At 41.9% G+C, this 18,177-nt stretch overlaps 1 pseudogene; it reads left to right on the top strand.

Annotated features, from left to right (window-relative positions):
• Positions 1-1,025: 1,025 nt before the first annotated feature.
• The window catches only part of LOC107305480, a 31,213-nt pseudogene continuing 14,061 nt past the window's right edge, over positions 1,026-18,177 (top strand).

Raw genomic sequence — 18,177 nt, 5'->3', positions numbered from 1 at the left:
ATTTCAGTTTCCTTTATTTCTTTTTCTGATACAAAAAGTTACTAAAATCATGGTAAAAATGCTTCGTTGATTTGCTGTTTGGCAAAACTGTTTTCTTCGGGGGTGCTTATGAACATGAGCTTCCTATAACGTTGTGCTTGGCTAAGCAGGCGGCCATTGGATTCGTTATAAGCCAATATAATATCCCCTAAGTGATTTTATCAATGGTGGCAGAACTGTAGGAGGACGATTATCAAAAATCACCGAAATTTTTTTGACGAAATCTTTGTGTACACAGCATGGGTGATTTGGTTGCACCGAAATGACCGTGTCTTTAATAGTAACTATAACAACAAATCCAATAAAAAGCTCTACTTCTGTAATTTTTTTCTGTCTCCTATGGTGAGGCTGTTGTGAAATCAACTCTGTAACAACACCTTCTGTTCTGCTTAATGAATTGGCAGAGCTCCTTTTCCTCAAAAAAAGTATCCCTCAAGGCCTCAGGATAGTAGGTAATTGGCCGCGGGACATTGTTTTCATAGTCGCACAGGTCCAAACACATCTGTCGACAAACTGATCGAGGAATCATACCTTCGTATCTTTCTTGTCACCGGCACTATAGCATTTTTATGGGTTCTTCACGTACGGTTGTATCGAAACCAACTTAGGCCGCATTTCGGCGGTAAGCTTAGTAATCCAGGTTTTTTATTTTTTCGTGCGGACGTTTTTTATACTAATAGAAAAGTCGCTTTAAAATATCATATTAATCTATTTTTAATTTTTTATAATTCATAATTAATTAATCATGTATTAATTTATTAGTGTGTTTTCCACACCCAAATAACTTATCCCAAAAGTACCCAAAACGAACACGGCCTTATTTCTTTTAGTAATAGAGTTGCTATATTTTTCCTATTGAAAGAAGCAAAGATGGGTTGGGTTTATATATAGCCCAAGCTGGTGTGTATCTGACCAAACAAGCAAGTAAAGCAAATTAGATTACTGGGCAGTGAGACCACGTAACTTGCGTACTGGTAGTGGTAGTGATGGAAACAACAAGTGTGCTCGGCGAGAGCAGATGGACGAAGCTGGGATCCAAGTTCGCCGTCAGGAACGTGCAGGCCCTTGCGGCGTCCACAGACTAGCAGACGCCTGAGACACTTGACCGATACATCCGGCCGGACATCGACCGTGACGCCGTCCTCGTCGAGCACTCCGGCGAGGTCCCGGTGATCGACCTTGGTAAGCTCCTCGGCCGCGAGACTGGGGAAGAGGAGGCCGCTGTTCTCAAGTTTGCTTGTGAGGAGTGGGGCTTCTTTCACGTAAGTTCAATTGCTTGCATTCTTCCGTGCAATTGTTTGGTTTATTCGAAAAAGGCAAAACAACATATTTGCAAACAAAAAATAATTTTTAAATAAAACTATTACATACATATATTGGCAATCTAAAAGCTAATCCTGAAAAATAAACTACAGAAAAACCCTAAAATCACTCTAAATATAAAATCAAAAATTCAAATTGTCTTATATAAGCAGAAGCAAAAACATAAAGACCGTGAACTTTGAAGCTAACTGGACAGTATTAATTTATAAAATTTATTTGTTTTGCTTCAAAAGAAGATGTCGCCCACTGGCATACTTGGGAATGAGTTCGGAATAGAAATACCATATTGGAATAACGAAAATTAAAGTATCATATATTTGGGATAAGTAAAATTGAAGTGCCATTTGTGGGATCGAGGGAAAATTGAGTCACATCAGGAATTACCTTTTCATTTAATCAATGCCACATCAATCTCATGCTCAAGTCATGCATTTGGTGCCTTTTTAAGAGAGAACGATGCCTTGCTGTCATACATATCGTTTTCTTAACAATAATTTACAATTTATCCGCCTTTTGAGTTCTACAGCTTGTAAATCATGGAATACCAGAAGAAGTCATTGTGAATATAAAGCGAGACGTTCAGCAGTTCTTTGAACTTCCTCTCCACGTGAAGAATGCCTACGCGCAGTCCCCAGCAGATGTCCAAGGTTATGGCGAAGCGTTTGTCATGTCTGATGAACAAAAGCTTGACTGGGCTGACTTGCTCGGCATCTTCTCTCAGCCACCTCAAGGTCGGGATATGAGATACTGGCCTACTGAGACACAAACATTCAGGTGAACTAAATGATACCCAACACGTTGCCGCGAAATTAAAAAAACATTGATAATTTGATGCACACTTGTTTTTTAGATGAATGCAAAATTGAAGTGTACAACAGTGGAAGCTTGTAGAAAATCTTATTAAAAAATCATAACACAGGTATTGGAAGTTAGCAAGTTCAATTTAGCACCTCTTTGGGAAAAAAAGCTCACGATGAGATACACCTTGTCTTTTCGTTTTTACTCTTACTTATTAGTCAAAATTAAATTTACAAATATAAGATGGAGTTGATTTCAGTTTTTTATTTATAGCTTAATTTTCAGTCTTATTTTTAAGATGATTAAAAACACGTATATATATAAAAATTTTATTCATATTTTTTTTCGTTTACAAATAGGATGATCCCATGGTTTCTAGAAATTGGTTTCGATCTTTAGTGACAGATTTAGTCGAATAGATATGGCCAGTGACAGACGAGTCTAAGGCCCTGTTGAGTTCTAAAAAATTTTTAGGAGGGATTACATCAGCCCGTATGATCTATATTAAAGTATTTAATGTAGTCTAGTTATAAAACAAATTTTAGATCCGACTGGAAACCGCAAGATGAATCTTTTGAGTATAATTAATCTGTCAGTAGCACATGTTGGTTAGTGTAGTACTTATGCCTAATCATGCACTAATTAGCCTCAAAAAAATTCGTCTCACGATTTTTTTCATAACTGTGTAATTAATTTTAATTTTTATGAGTATTTAATACTTCAGTTAGGTGTTCAAAGGTTCGATACGTGTTTTTGAGAAAATGATTTTGGGAACTAAACAGGGCCTAACTCTGACCGAACGGGTGGGTTGGCTAGTTATGTAAGTGATGTGCAGATATACATGGTTGTGTTCTTCAGTGACAACTCTAAAACGGTGGGGCCTCTTCGTAATACTGTCCTTGTGATCCTGGTCCAACACTCCAGCAGTCAGTGGCAGCTACCGTATAAGTAGTACTGTAGACAGTACAGGCCCAATCGAATGGCTATGATAGTGATTGACGTGGTAGCTCATGGGATGAGAGAGAAAATATTTAATGCCACTATGTGAAAAGCAACTGTACAGTATCGTATTTTTTTATCTAACTGTATTAATTTTTATCTACTTTTAATTGCCATTCTAATTTTTAAAAATATAGACTTGCCAATTATCTTTTTGTTATTTTGTTTTATTTAAGGTATTTTAAGCATGACTTATAATTTTATATATTTAAGTAAAATTTTAAATTAGAAAAACAATCTAATATAGATATAAAAGTCAATAACGTTAAATAAAAAAAGTAATACAAAAGTACAAATAGTCTAGGGGTTTAACAAATGAAATTGAGGGGCATAAAGACTTCTACTTCTTTGGTCTGTACATAAAGGATAAGAACAAACAGGTGATAGAATTTTTGTTCGTTCTGTTGATGGGTTATACGAGGACATCCCAAAGCCTAGGTGGTGCAATGCTCCGAGATATGTCAGCACGAAATATCTGGATGGATTGGGTCTCAGATAAAACCCAAATTGTTACTGTAACCATCCAACCTCATCGCAGACCCCGACATGTCTTGAAGAGGGCACTATAAAGGCTCTAAGCCATTGGATATGAAATAGAAGATATAACCATTGGAATAGTCACGCCAGTCATCTACGTCATACGCCCGTCAACCACTCGATGGTGGCAACCAGAAGCGTACCCCAGAGACTCGATCTCAACAAAGGCATATTCCCCGCTTATCTCAACCATTTCAAACCCATCCTCATGTGGGACTAGTCGCCCAGTAATACAACATAGTCTCACATAAATCATCTCAAGCATGATATCCGAATCATAAGTGGTTCTAAGCATAAAGCATAAATAGTCTTAATAGGTTCTAAGTAGTACTTGGCGACAAGCCATACATATTGGTTCATGCGGTAAGCGTGCTACCCAAAAGCCCATAGGCAAACCGGCTAGGGTAAATCTCTAGTTAGAACCATCCTGGAAATCACAAGGTGCATCAAACTCTTCATCCAAACAGTCATTACCTGCAGCAGGGTCTGAGCCAAAAACAAGTAAAAGAAAGCATGAAATCAGTACATTAATCAAATTAATGTATTGGCAAGTCGGTGATAACCCTAGCATGATACATGTTGGCCATATTCAAGGATAAGCTGTATATAGGTAAATTTTTGCATAAATGCCAATTTTTGTTCCCAACATGTTTCGCAACGGAAATTTTATAACAATAGTATAGAGTAAGTAAAGCTTGTTATGTAAATAAATAAATAACACACATCTACCCCTCAAGGTAGATCATCACCACTCACCATAATATCATCACCATTCACCGAACTTTACCCAAGTTCCCAACAAAACATTCCAACCATTTTCCAAATTCACAAGAGTTTATAAAAATCACAAACTATACTCATGACACTTGACCATACCGCTCATGACCGTGAGCACGGCTAATCGATGAGTTTTAGACTCTGCAGAGTTTGTACAACTTTTAAGCCCACATGATATGAATCGCTCTAGTTTATCCGATACCCGTCGGTATCACCACACTCTACACATTGATTGTGACCTAGAGGTCATAACGAAACCGTTACATTGTTTATTGTCTAGCCTTGCACCAGCACGATGTGTGTTTTACCCACGCTACTAGCAAAGTAGCGCCACTAGGTAGCGGGCCCACGCTTTAACCTAGCGCCGTAAGGAATCCTACCCGGAATCCCTCACGAGGCACGGCACCGTTGTATTGGACAGACTGCCCGCTCAAATCATCACATACCACATGTCATTAATCAATTTCAACAAATCACAAACCATAGAAAGTTTCGATAAGTTACCAAAACCCGATAACCCATACTCTTTGGCATACCAAGATGCAATGCTATACTCTAAACAACTTAATAGGTTAAGGCCAGCCCATACTTAGCACATGTGATTTGTACTGTTTTTATTAGTTGGTGACATAGAGTGAGGTCCTTAATCGACCCGAGCGAACGCTCCCCCTATCGGTGCACATCTACCACCATATGTACATCACTCGCCGCCCAAGTCTAAAAACAAGTTTTCTCCATTTTCAGTTCATAATACTCACACATTTAAATTTTGTCCAGCAGCATCAAAATAACCTTTTTCACATATAACATTTATCAAAATGAGTAATTTGTAAGGCGGTAACCGAATATAAAAGCATATAGCGGCAATATAAGCATAGCATAATCCCAAATAACACAATAATTGTATCCAAGAGCACCTTATGGTTACAACCAGCAAGGATTCAATATTTCAAGGTGGGTTATGCAGCAATTAGGTCATATCTACCATTCCCACATTTATATAATTTCTTTTACTAAAATTAATACTAGCTAACGTATGCATGTTTACAATAGAATCATTTAGCCCTATAAAACATAGGATCAAAGTGGTCAAAGGAGGGGCTGACTTGCCTTCGTCCGCAAACACCTGAACCTGGTCTTCAACAAACTCACCCTCTTCTTCTTCGACGTATTCTTCCTCTATTCAAAATACGCGTATACGATAAATACAAAAATGCATAAAAACCAAAAATGCATGAGACTTATGCAGTGAGTGTGTGCTGGTCTCAGGTGGCCTCTAGTGAAGAAATTTTTATTTTATCACTTTGTTTTATAGAGATATGCATTTAATAATTAAAAAGGTTTAAAAAGGGCTAAGTTTTATTAAGCAACATTTTTGTACAGAAGTGAAGAAAATTACTTTTACAAAGTTACAGAGAATGATTTTATAAAATTAACAGAAGTGGTTTCACAATTTGTAGAGCTATTTTCAATTTGTTATGGATTTAACAAGCTCTAGGAGACATTTAGGGTAAAACAAAAATAAAGGAAACGTTTGTACAAAAAGTACCAAGTTTAATATTTTTCTAAAATAGTTCACAGTTCCACGGATCTAACAAAACTGGTTTCATAATTTTCGGAGTTAATATGAATTTTCTACAAAATTTTGAAGTTCTGCTCATTCCTAACTAAAAAAAAGAAATCAGTTTTCAAAATTTAATTTCAGCCGGGCCCACATGTCAGTGAGTGGTGTTTTGTGAAGTGAGGGGCGTTTTGCAGAAAGGCCCTTGGAAGATAGGAAATCAATCCGCACTCCCTTGCTATAGTAATATGTGTCTAGGCGTGCCGTGGAAGAGTAGTGGAGGAGGAGATTTGGTCTGGGCGTGGAGATTTGGTCGGAACGGCCTCGTCTACCTTCAATGGAGTGGTACCCTGGTGGTGATTGGGGAGAATGGCGTGAGGTGGACGATGGGTATGGAGACACGGTGTCTAGACCCACCAGCAGCGTCGGCTAACATCTTAGCTTCGTGGAGAAGGCCCGGCATGGCATGGTGGGAAGTTAGGGGTGTTGTTTTCTCCACTCCAAGGAAGATGCCCGCCAGGTGTTCGACGAAATGCTTACAAAGACTGAGGGAGGGAGAGAAGGTGGCTGGTGCTATGATGGGGTTTCTTAGGCTTCCATTGGCCATGGGGGGCGGTGGAGGCTGTGAGGAGAGAGTGGGAGGCTGCCATGTGGGTCCTAGGGGTGTGGAGCCCACTTGTCATTGAAAGAAATTTGAAATCTTGCTTGGAGGCTGTCAAGTAGAGTTGGCTACAAAGGATTTTTAGAGGGTGAGAAGAAATGGTTAAATAGCGATCCAACGTGTGCCACTCTTCTTGGTGTTAGAAGAAAGTTAGTAGAAGACTTTGGCTGAAACAAAACTTTTAAAAGAGGTTTTTAAATAAATTTTTCGAAGAGAGCAAGTTTGAATCTACTAACAGTTTTTCAGGTTTTTGGAGAGATTAAAATAAATCAAAGAGTTATCAAACCTTAATTTAAAATTATGAAAATTTGTTGGGTTGGTTTTTGACATATCAAGGTATTTTTCAGAATTTTTGCAGAATTTTTTTGGAGGCACATAAATACCAAATTAATTGTTTTTGTGACTCTAGGTTTATTATTGCATGTGATGATGAGATGATTAAGATCTAACAACAATTAAAATCACTCCCAACCACATGATGCATTTAAGTTAAATTTAGTTCTCGGGTTTACAGGCTTGGGTATGTTACAAAACCTACCTCCCTTAAACAAAATCTTGACCCCGAGATTTGATAGGATCTAGGAGAAAAAACTCGGAAAATCGGCTCTAAGGTGGTCTTCTCTTTCCCACGTTGCTTCTTCGGGAGTGTGGTTGCTCCACTGGATTTTGAGCATCTTGATTGAGTGGCTTCGCGTGTGTCGCTCGACTTCCTCAAGAATGCGGATTGGATACTCCTGGTAGGAGAGGTCGGGCTGGAGATTGATGTCTTCTAATGGAGTGAGCTCCGTAGGAACTCGAAGGCACTTCTTGAGCTGTGAAACATGAAACACATCATGCACATCTGAGAGTTGAGATGGTAGCTGCAACTTGTAGGCAACTTGACCCCTCTTGGCAAGAACTTTATATGGACCACTGTATCGAGGCGCCAATTTTCCGTGCACCTGAAATCGACGAGTGCCCCGCAATGGCGAGACCTTTAGATAGACATAGTCTCCAACCTCAAAGCTCAATTCGCGACGGCGACGGTCGAAATAACTCTTTTGGCGTGACTGTGCCTCCTTTAGCCGGTTTCTGATGAGAGCGACGTTTTGCTCGGCTTCCTTGATAACGACAGGACCAAAGAGTTGTCTTTCTCCCACTTCTGACCAGAAGAGTGGGGTTCTACACTTTCTTCCATACAAAGCCTCAAAGGGTGACATTTGAAGGCTAGTTTGGTAACTATTGTTGTATGAGAATTTGACAAAGGACAGACATTTCTCCCAATTGGTGTTGTAACTGAGGACACAAGATCTGAGCATATTTTCCAAGATCTGATCGGTGCGGCTCAGTCTAACCTCTGTGGGTGAAAAGCTGTGCTAAAGAACAACTAAGTACCAAGGAGCTCATGAAGATTCTCCCAAAACCAGGAAGTGAACTGGGGACCACGGTCTAATACAATGGCCTTCGGTACCCCATGCAAGCGAACAATGTGAGTCAAATAGAGCTCTGCCAGCTTTGCACCATTGTAGGAGACATTCACCAGAATGAAATGGGCAACTTGGTCAAGCGATCAACGATGACCCATATGGAATCATGTCCATTAGAAGTCTTAGGAAGACCTGTTATGAAATCCATTCCAACTTCATCGAACTTCCACTCAGGAATTTGCAAGGGTTGAAGTAAACCTGCGGGACGTTGGTGCTCAGCCTTGACACGCTGACACACATCACAAATAGCAACATATGCAGCAATGTCACGCCTCATGGTAGGCCACCAATAAAGAGAGCGGATATCTTGGTACATTTTGGTGCAACCTGGATGGATGGACATGGGAGACTCTTGTGCCTCTGTAAGAATAAGCTCCCGAAGATGTTGAGTGTCGGGGACAAAGAATTGCTTCCCATGAACAATAACACCATCATCATCTAAGGAAAAGATAGTTGGCTTGTCACTTGCCATTTCCTTCTTAATTTCAAGTACCTCCTGGTCAGTGAGTTGAGCCTCTTTTATCTGAGAAAGGAGGGTCGGTTGAAGTGCTAGGGCAGCAACAAAACCTTCTTCAACCACACCAAGATTGAGCTTTTGAAATTCCCATAACAACTCCGGTTGTGGAACAAGTTTGGAAGCAGAAATGTGGTTAAGTTTTTGGCTGAGTGCATCGGCTACAACATTGGCTTTACCGTGATGGTAATGGATGCCAAGATCGTAGTCCTTGATGAGTTCCAACCATCTTCTTTGCCTTAGGTTCAGATCTGGTTGGGTGAAGAAATACTTCAAACTTTTATGGTCGGTATAGATTTCGCATCTTTTACCGATAAGGTAGTGGCGCCAGATTTTCAAGGCATGAACTACGGCTGCCAATTCCAAGTCATGGATTGGATAATTGAGTTCATGAGGGCGCAATTGACGTGAAGCATAGGCCACAACCTTTCCTTCTTGCATCAATACACACCCGAGGCCATTGTGAGATGCGTCACAATAGACATCGAAAATTTTGTGGATATCGGGCATTATAAGCACTGGGGCCGTTGTGAGCCTTTTCTTTAACTCTTGAAAACTTGCCTCGCATGCCTCTGACCATACAAACTTGTTCTCCTTCTTGAGAAGTTGGGTCATTGGTCTAGCAATCTTAGAGAAATTCTCAATTAACCGACGGTAATAACCGGCTAAGCCAAGAAAAGCTCGAACCTCTGTTACGGTGTTAGGCTGTACCCAGTTAAGCACACTTTCCACTTTGCTTGGATCAACTGCGATACCACCCCAGGATATCACATGACCGAGAAAGGCTACTTTGTTCATCCAAAACTCACATTTGTTGAATTTTGCATAGAGTTGATGCTCACGAAGTTTGTCAAGCACTAGCCTTAGATATTGTGCGTATTCTTCCTCATTCTTCGAGAAAATGAGATTCATCAATGAACACTACCACAAATTTGTCCAAGTATTTCATGAAAACCTTGTTCATCAAGTTCATAAAAGTGGCAGGAGCATTGGTTAGGCCAAAAGAAACTACGGTGTATTCAAACAAACCATAGCGGGTTCTAAAAGCTGTCTTTGGAATATCCTCCGGTCTGATCTTGAGTTGAAAATATCCAGACCTCAAATCAATCTTGGAGAATACTTGCGCACCGGTCATTTGGTCAAAGTGATCATCGATGCGGGGGAGTGGATACTTGTTCTTAAATGTCACCTCCTTTAGTGGACGGTAGTCAACACATAGTCGAACCGTACCATCACTTTTTGGAGCAAAAAGAACGGGACAGCCCCAAGGAGAGATGCTATGTCGAATGAAACCCTTCTCCAGTTGCTCATCAATTTGCTTCTTGAGCTCAACCAATTCTTCACTGGTCATACGGTAGGGTTGCTTAGCGACAGGTGCCGCACCAGGAACAAGATCAATCACGAACTCAATGTCGCGATCGTGTGGCATTCCTGGTAGCTCATCAGGGAAGACATCAGGATATTCACACACCACTGGTATTGATTCAAGCTCAAGCTTGATGAGAGAGTTGATACATGGCTGTTTTGAGGTGGTGGCTTTATTGGAAGTGAAGGTGGTTGTTTTCCCATTGGTGTTGACAAAAGAGATGGTTTTGGAAGCACAGTTGATATTCCCCTTGTGTTTGGAAAGCCAATTCATGCCTAGGATGACATCTAATCCTGAGGAACTCACCTGGATTAGGTCAGCTATGAAGTCTACCTCATCAATGAGAATAGTCACATCCTTGCATATTGTTCTGGTTTTGAAGGTTGACCCAGGGGATTGGATTATCATGGGGGTGTCTAAAAGTGTGTTGGGTATGTTGTTTTGCTTTGCTACTTTGGTGGATATAAAGGAATGAGATGCACCAGAATCAAATAATACCAAAGCAGGAACTGAGTGAACAAGAAAGGTACCTAGCACCACATCGGGTGCGTCAACAGCCTCCTCTACGGTCGTGTGATTGAGACGACCGCGCCCAAAGTTCTGAGCCAGCTTGGGAGCAGCTCGGCCCCCACGTGGAGTAGCAGCAGGGACACCATGGGGCTGCGGTGCTGTGGGGCGCGGAGGAGGAGCACTGGTGCGACGCGGGTAAGGATAGTTGTTGGAGTAGTGTCCCAACTTCCCGTAGTTGAAGCAGTTAACATTTGCAGCACGGTTGTAGCCTCCGGGCTGCGGTGCACCACGGTTAGCCTGCGGTGGCACAACGGCAGGTGGACGTGGAGCTGCGTACTAGGGGCGCTGCGGTGGAGCAGAAGTAGGATGTGCAGCTGGAGCAGGCTGCCAAGTGCGTGGGCGACTCGGACGGCTGACAGTAGCCCTGCGCGCCATGAACTTGCGCTTGCGATCCACATCTACTTCCTTCTCACTTGCCTCTCAACGGAGGGACTTGTCAACAAGGGTCTTCATACTGTCGATCTCATGCGTAGAGAGACCGTGCTTCCGCTCCGGGCTAAGGTGATCAAGGCAAAGTTGCACCTTCCTCGCCTCAGCAGTGCCTAGCTCATCAGTCGCATACCGTGCAAGGTAGTTGAAGCGACTGAGAAACTCCATGAAAGGCAAGTCCCCTTGGGTGAGATTGAGGAACTCCTTTCTCTTGGCCTTCATAAGCCCTTCTAGGACGTGAGCAGCGCGGAAGCCCTGCTTGAACACGTTCCAGGTGATGGCGGTGTCCTGGGGAAGTTTAGACTTGTAAGTCTCCCACCAGGCAGCTGCAGTGCTCTGAAGGTAGTAGGCGGCATAGGTCGCCTTCTCCTCATCATCACAACGGACGAGGTTAAGCTTGTTCTCGATATCGCGGAGCCAGTCGTCCACGTCGAGAGGATCAGCAGCAACAGAGAACACAGGTGGTTGTGTCCGCTGCACTTCCGCCAGCTTAGACTGTGGTTGACGGTTGTTCTGGAGGAGAGCATTGCCCAAGGCCTCTTGAGTCGTGACCAAGCGGTCGAAGAGTTGATTCTGCGCCACGAGAATCTGAGCCAAAGTAGGATCCATCTCGTCGGTTGGACGGCTACCGCTCGCTCCTGAATTACGAGGGGGAGATGGTGGAGGCTGCGAGTTGTCGTGGTTGTTGTTTTGGTTTTCTGCAGAGTCTGCCATTATATTGCTCCTAGAGCGGGTAACGGGCATTCTGCACACAAAACACGGAAGTGGAAAAACAAGTTGTTGAGATTGATAGACTTGGCATATTTAAGCTGAAAGGAAGGACAGAAATATAAAAGTAGTGCTTAATGGAATTGCAATAAGTTAACCCAATCCAAAAGTACGGAAAGGTATAGGCACTTAAAAGCAAGTATTTAAGCACTAATTTAACTTTGATAACAACAAATCATCAGTTAGAATTTCTAGACAGCAAGCATGGATACTTGAAAATGGTTCATAAATGCGCTTATTATGCGCCATCCATTCCATTAAAGGTTTCATACAAAAGAGCTTACATAAATAGCCACCAAAACACGTTTACAAAACGCGTGCACATCCAAAATGTGGCTAAGGGGAGTATGTGGACACCCCAAGTATTATAACATCCAATGTCCAACGTGACCTTCACATACTATTGGAGGAGTGAGATCCATACACGCATAAATAGCCACTCGTCCTCAATGTGTCCATGATCACGGTTGACAACCTTCTGTTATAATAATCGGAATGCCGAGTAGTGAGCGCAAGACATAACCGTAAGATAGTTTGCCAGTCTACTCCGTCATATGCCCATCAACCACTCGAAGGTAGCGACTAAAAGCATACCCCAGTGACTCGATCCAAAGCGCTATCCCCGATTATCTCAAGCGATCAAAACACGTTACTCATGCTTAGCTAGTCCCCAGGAATGCGACTAGCCTCACATTTTCATCGTAAGCAATTAATAGTCATAACAGTACCATATCATGGATAATAAGTGGCAAAGTACATGATACAACATAGGGTCCAAGGTCCCAACATACACAGAATGAGTAGCAGCGGAAGACTCAAATAAAGCTCATAAGCATAAAACGAAAGCCGGCGGTGCCACAACCCCACAAGGGCAAACCAACCGGGCAAGAGCCAAGCAGCAAGAGAAGGGATCACTCACTGCCCTCGCCACCCCCGGCAGAGCAGTGACCACACAAGAAGCACAACTCATACCCGGAATCCTCACCTGAAATTGCAGACACCAGATTAAGTACAAGATTGTACTCGCAAGTCTTACCCAAAACTATATATAAAAAGGAGAGAGGAGTATGCAAGGTTTACCTTAACCTAAGCCATCTAGGTTCAATATTTGCATAAAGCCAATTTTATTGAGCAAATAACAGTAAAAGTGGTTAAGTAATTGTAAATATAACATCATTTTAACTTATGGACAGCAAGTATACAATTCTGAAATGCATAAGCAAAAGAGTCCAAACGGCGCTCTCCCCAACAACAAGGGACTACCCAAGTCCACACCATCATGGCACAGCATGCCAACACCACCATCAAACACAAACTCATCCATATTAATCCACACTTGATGCTAACATAACTGACTAACACATCAAGCAATGTCCATAACCGAGGACGCGGCTATTTGAATAGATTATACTGTACAACTGTACCCACATGAAATGAACAAGGATCAAAAGCTACACACCCCGTCGAGTGCGGTACGCGAGTGATACAAGCTCATTACATGTCTTTCCTAATCCCACCCCAACCACCTATACCACGCCGGGGTTCCCGACGACTTAGTCACGTGCCTGTGTGGTGTGACCAAGGCGGGCGCACCATGCGGGAGGAACCCCCGGCCAACATAGGCACCCGAGGCCCTCCAAAGGGCTACCTGCCCTCACGTCTCTCCAACGTGGTATAAATAATCACAGTAGAGCTAGTAAAGAACAAGCCGGTCCCAAATAAGGCATGTGGTAAGTACGAAGGGTGCTTGAATAGATGTCAAAATGTTCGGTCCTTAACGACCCAGACGGGGCTACTTGCATCAGGGGAAACCAACCTTCCTTCATCGCCCTACCACCCGTCCAAGTCCAACATATTTCATCAACCATAATTTAGTGTAAGTGCTCAAGTTTTATGCCCATTAGTACAAGTTGTCTATACACCACAAATGATAGTACTGTCAATCCTTATACTTCTATTAGCATTAAACATGGCTAAGCATGAATGAAGTAAACAAGCCTAACACTCCTATACGGTGGTGACAAGGGATAAGGTCAGCAATATAACAGGGAATAAATGCATAATTAGGATCTACCAATTCACCCAAAAGAGACGTTTTAACATCTAGGAAACACATGCATATATAGATATAGTTTTGCAACCAAAGATATTTATAGAGAAAGCATAGGTTCTATATGCTTAGGTGCTTGCCTTCCTGCTGAGGGTAGTCACTATCCTCCTCTGGATATGGCTCGGTACTCTCCGGATTCTCCAAATCTACCGAAAAGAAGCAATATGCGAATAAGAGCCAAATAAACATTCACATGCGAAATGATCAATAAATCATGAAATAAATACAGTGAGTAGAGCACATGTTAACTTGAATTCAGGTGAAAGAATCACTAGATTATCACTTACTGTTTAGGAGATATGAAAATGACAAGCTTTCAGGTCAGATAATGACAGCTCCAAAAACAATTAAGTCTACTTTAGAGCATTACAAGTAACTTGCAACTCAAACCAAGTTTTTACATGTATAATTATTTTTAGTGGACAGTACATCATTCACAGGTGCTAAGAAAAATTATTCCACAGCTTTATGTATTGTCATTATTTATTTATGGATCTTAGAAGTTAAAAATCATGGGAATGCTAAATACACTCCTAAACATGATTTAAGGGGAGTATTGTCAAGCTTATTTTCACAACAGCAAAGAGTAACAAAATATAAGCTCAACAAAATTGGTTTCACAATTTTAGCTTTTACCAATAATTTCTTACGAATCTATGAAGAGCTAGACCACACAAGGGAGACATATAGCTATTTATATTCCTACAGAGAAAAACAGTAAAAAGTTGGTCATTTTTATTTTACAACAATGAAGAGATCTGTTTTATGAAGCAACAAGAATTTGTTCCACTGAAATCGGAGTTCATATGAATTAGTTATGGATTTTCAAAGTTCACTCATTTTTCAGCCAAAACAGCACGTGTGGATGGCTCGATCTAGTGCATGAATGCCAAGAGCATCACATGCAAGAAAACATACATTAAGAACTTGATCCTACTGCTAAGAAGACACTTTTTAGCTTGAGTTGAAAAAGCTGAAAACTCACCAAAACAGGGAAGCAAAGACACCGAGCTGTTGTCACCGAAGAAGAGAAAACAGCTTGCAGCCTGCTACTAGCCTTCAAATCTTGAACCGGTTACCTATGGAGGAGACTAGGAATGCTCAGCATGATGGGGAACCTAAGAGAGTAGCTATGGATGGGGAAGAAAGCTCACCAAGAGGAGAAAAACAACTGCTGCTGCTGCTGCTCTGCACCAAGCAGCAAGCTCCTCTTTTCTTCTCGATCTCCCTCAGCAACCGATGCATGTGCCGGCTATTTGGATGGATGGAAAGCTTACAACCTTGGGGATCTTGTGGTGTGACATGCAGGGCTGGATCCTTGCATTTTTGTGAAGATTTGGGGAGGAGAAAAATGAGGAGGGAGCTTAGCTCATGGAAGAACAGAACAGCAACAAGAACAGAATGGGAGGGAGATGAAGGGGTTTTCTCTGCCCCTCCCCCTTAAATCCTGAGGTGGGAGCACGCCTAAGAGGGTGTTGTGGGGGCTAAAGAGACACCCAAGGTCAATGACAAGTGGGCCCAAGTCATGGCTGTTTAGGAGGGTGAGAGAGGTGGGTGAAAAATTGAGTACAGATTCACTCTTGCAGTTTTCAGGATTTATTTTATTTCCCTCTCTTGGTAAATTCAATTTGATTAAGCTACAAGAGTGTGAAAAATGTGTGTTTTGGTGTTGAAATAGATTGAGTCACCTAGTTTCCATTTTTGAAAGTTTCACACATAAATCCCAAGTATTTTAAATCTGGTGAAAAGATGAATTGGGTTAGGCTGAAACTTGGTTTGAATTTTTAGGAGACCTAAATAGAGAGTCAAAATTCAACAAAATTTATATTTAGTGATGATAAATAAACTAATATTTGAATAAAATATTAAATATGTATACTTCTGTTCAGGTTATTGCTCAAATAGATGTGGTTTCAATTTTACCGATTAGAGTTAATTTTGTTATTGCATATGATCAAATTGCAATATAGTAAATATGCAATCTAAAGGACAACAAATGAATTTATAAATACCTGGTTATGCATCTAGGGCTCTTACAGAGTACATCAGAGGTCATCATACATCTCATGCTAATGAAACTATCTAAGTCACCTAGCTAGATGCAGAAAGCTGTCAGAAGGTCCGGGAGAACCCGAAGAGCTAGAAGTCATCTCCACACCATCATCAAGAGGCGGAGGTGTCTGCATCACCAAACGGTAACAGCTCCCGCGGTGATATCGGATGTGGTTTGGCCCCTCAACAAGGAGGCCGGAAGGGGTGGAAGATCAGCAACAACCCAGTGACTACCACCATGCCCTTTGACCGTAGGGGACGGTGTGACCAACTGGTAGTATCCTGATGGAGGGGGCAACTCCTCCTCAGCTGGTAGCATGGCGTCTTCGACGTACACGACCTCGGGTGGGAGGCCCCAAATTCCAGCTCGGGGTTCCATCTCACGCTCGAGAATAGCGATGCGCCGCCTCGCCCGATGGAGCTCATGCATCAAATCCTCGATGATCCTCTCCTGGGACCTAACGAAGTAGCCCAAACGGAGGTGAGGGGAGGGCGGTTCACCTGAAAGAGATTCTAGACCAGGGTAGGTGACAAAGCGACCAGCACTCGGCCTAGAGGGAACAAAGCGGTAATCCACAGCACACTCCGGGCTCGTGTCACGGAAGAAGCCGGTAGCAGTGTAGGTAGCATCATTCATAGCTCCCACGGCAGTCGACCCAGTGCCATACACCATCGTGTGGTGTCTGTCATTGTCCCTCGATGGAAGAACTAGCTCAACCTGATAGCTCCTTTGAGAGGCGCTATAGTTTCGCGTGAAGACAGTGTACTGGGGTTGCCGAGTATAGTCGGCGAGCTGCATCATTTCCCAGAGTGTTTGCTGCATGGTGCCTACCATGAAGCCTCCGGAGTAGTAAGAGGGTTCCAAGAGAGCCATCTACAAGGTTAGGATATGATTATCTAGATTAGAAACCTTAAGTGAAAGGAAGGATCAGGAAAACATAGTTTCAAGGTTCTGGACTAGAGCAAACCATAGCAACAACAGGGGCAAAAAGCCTATTTAGGTGGCTGCTAAAAAGAAAATTTTTGTACAACTAAGTTTTTGTACAGGTTATCTACCCCCCTCAAAATTTTATGAATTTTTGAGCAAGTTTTAAGACCTACAAGAAATTTAAGCTAAAGGGTGCAGTTCTGTTTTTCCCCGGGTTGAGTGGGTGGCTCGAATTTTTAGACCATGCAAAACTGAACATAAAATCACACAAAAATTCAAGCAACACCCTACAATTGTCTCCTAACAACAGGCCAAGATGCAAAATTTTCCCACCTACGGTCTATCCTGTACAAAAAGATTAAGACTGCTAACTCCAGCTCCTGACAGATATTCGTTAGTTGCTAAATAATTCACTAAGCCATGTTTTAGTTGCCCAAAAATTATCAAAATTTTTCTACATGAAGCTAAGTTGATACTAAGCTAATCTGGTTCAGGGTGAGTACTGTTGAAAGCTACAGAAAGCAAACAAAATCCTAGATACCCGTCCTGCCCCATTCTACCCATGCTAGGCCAAGACGGTTTCTTTTTTTTTGGCATTTAGATTTTTTTTTGTTGAGGGTTCATTGCTGAACCTGAGAAGACCAACCCAGCGTCTCATCCTAAAAGTTCTAGCAAAATTTTATTTGCACACGTCAATCAAAAACCTAGGCTAATTTAATCAACCTAAGCATTTTTGGTAAAAACAAACGTCTCTCATGGGAGGGCTTTGCATAAGCTTTTCGTTTCAGTTTCTAATTTAGTTGGCACTCGTTTTAAGTAGATTATATTGAATGAGAGCTATATTTGCAAATGGAAGCATCTATATGAGATTTCCGTAGCCTATAGAATCAAGAGGAGAGAAAACCATTTTTCAAAATAAGGCATCACCTAGAAGGAGTAGGAATTCTAGAAATAAGGTTTTCACAAATAATTTTTCCAAGATAGTTTTGAGAATACCATTCTACGACTATTCTTTTCAGGGATTCCCTACAGTCGGTCATGGCTCTGATACCAGAGAGCTGTGACGACATCCCAAAGCCTAGGTGGTGCAATGTTCCGAGACATGTCAGCACGAAATATCTGGATGGATGGGGTCTCAGATAAAACCCAAATTGTTACAGTAACCATCCAACCTCATTGCAGACCCCGACATGTCTTGAAGAGGGCACTACAATGGCTCTAAGCCATCGGATATGAAATAGAAGACATAACCATTGGAATAGCCACGCTAGTCATCTAC

This window comes from Oryza brachyantha, chromosome 4 (genome assembly GCF_000231095.2).
Source record: "Oryza brachyantha chromosome 4, ObraRS2, whole genome shotgun sequence".
NCBI classification, from domain to species: domain Eukaryota; kingdom Viridiplantae; phylum Streptophyta; class Magnoliopsida; order Poales; family Poaceae; genus Oryza; species Oryza brachyantha.
Note: the sequence above shows the minus strand (reverse complement) of the source record. Positions and strands in the feature narration are given on the sequence as shown.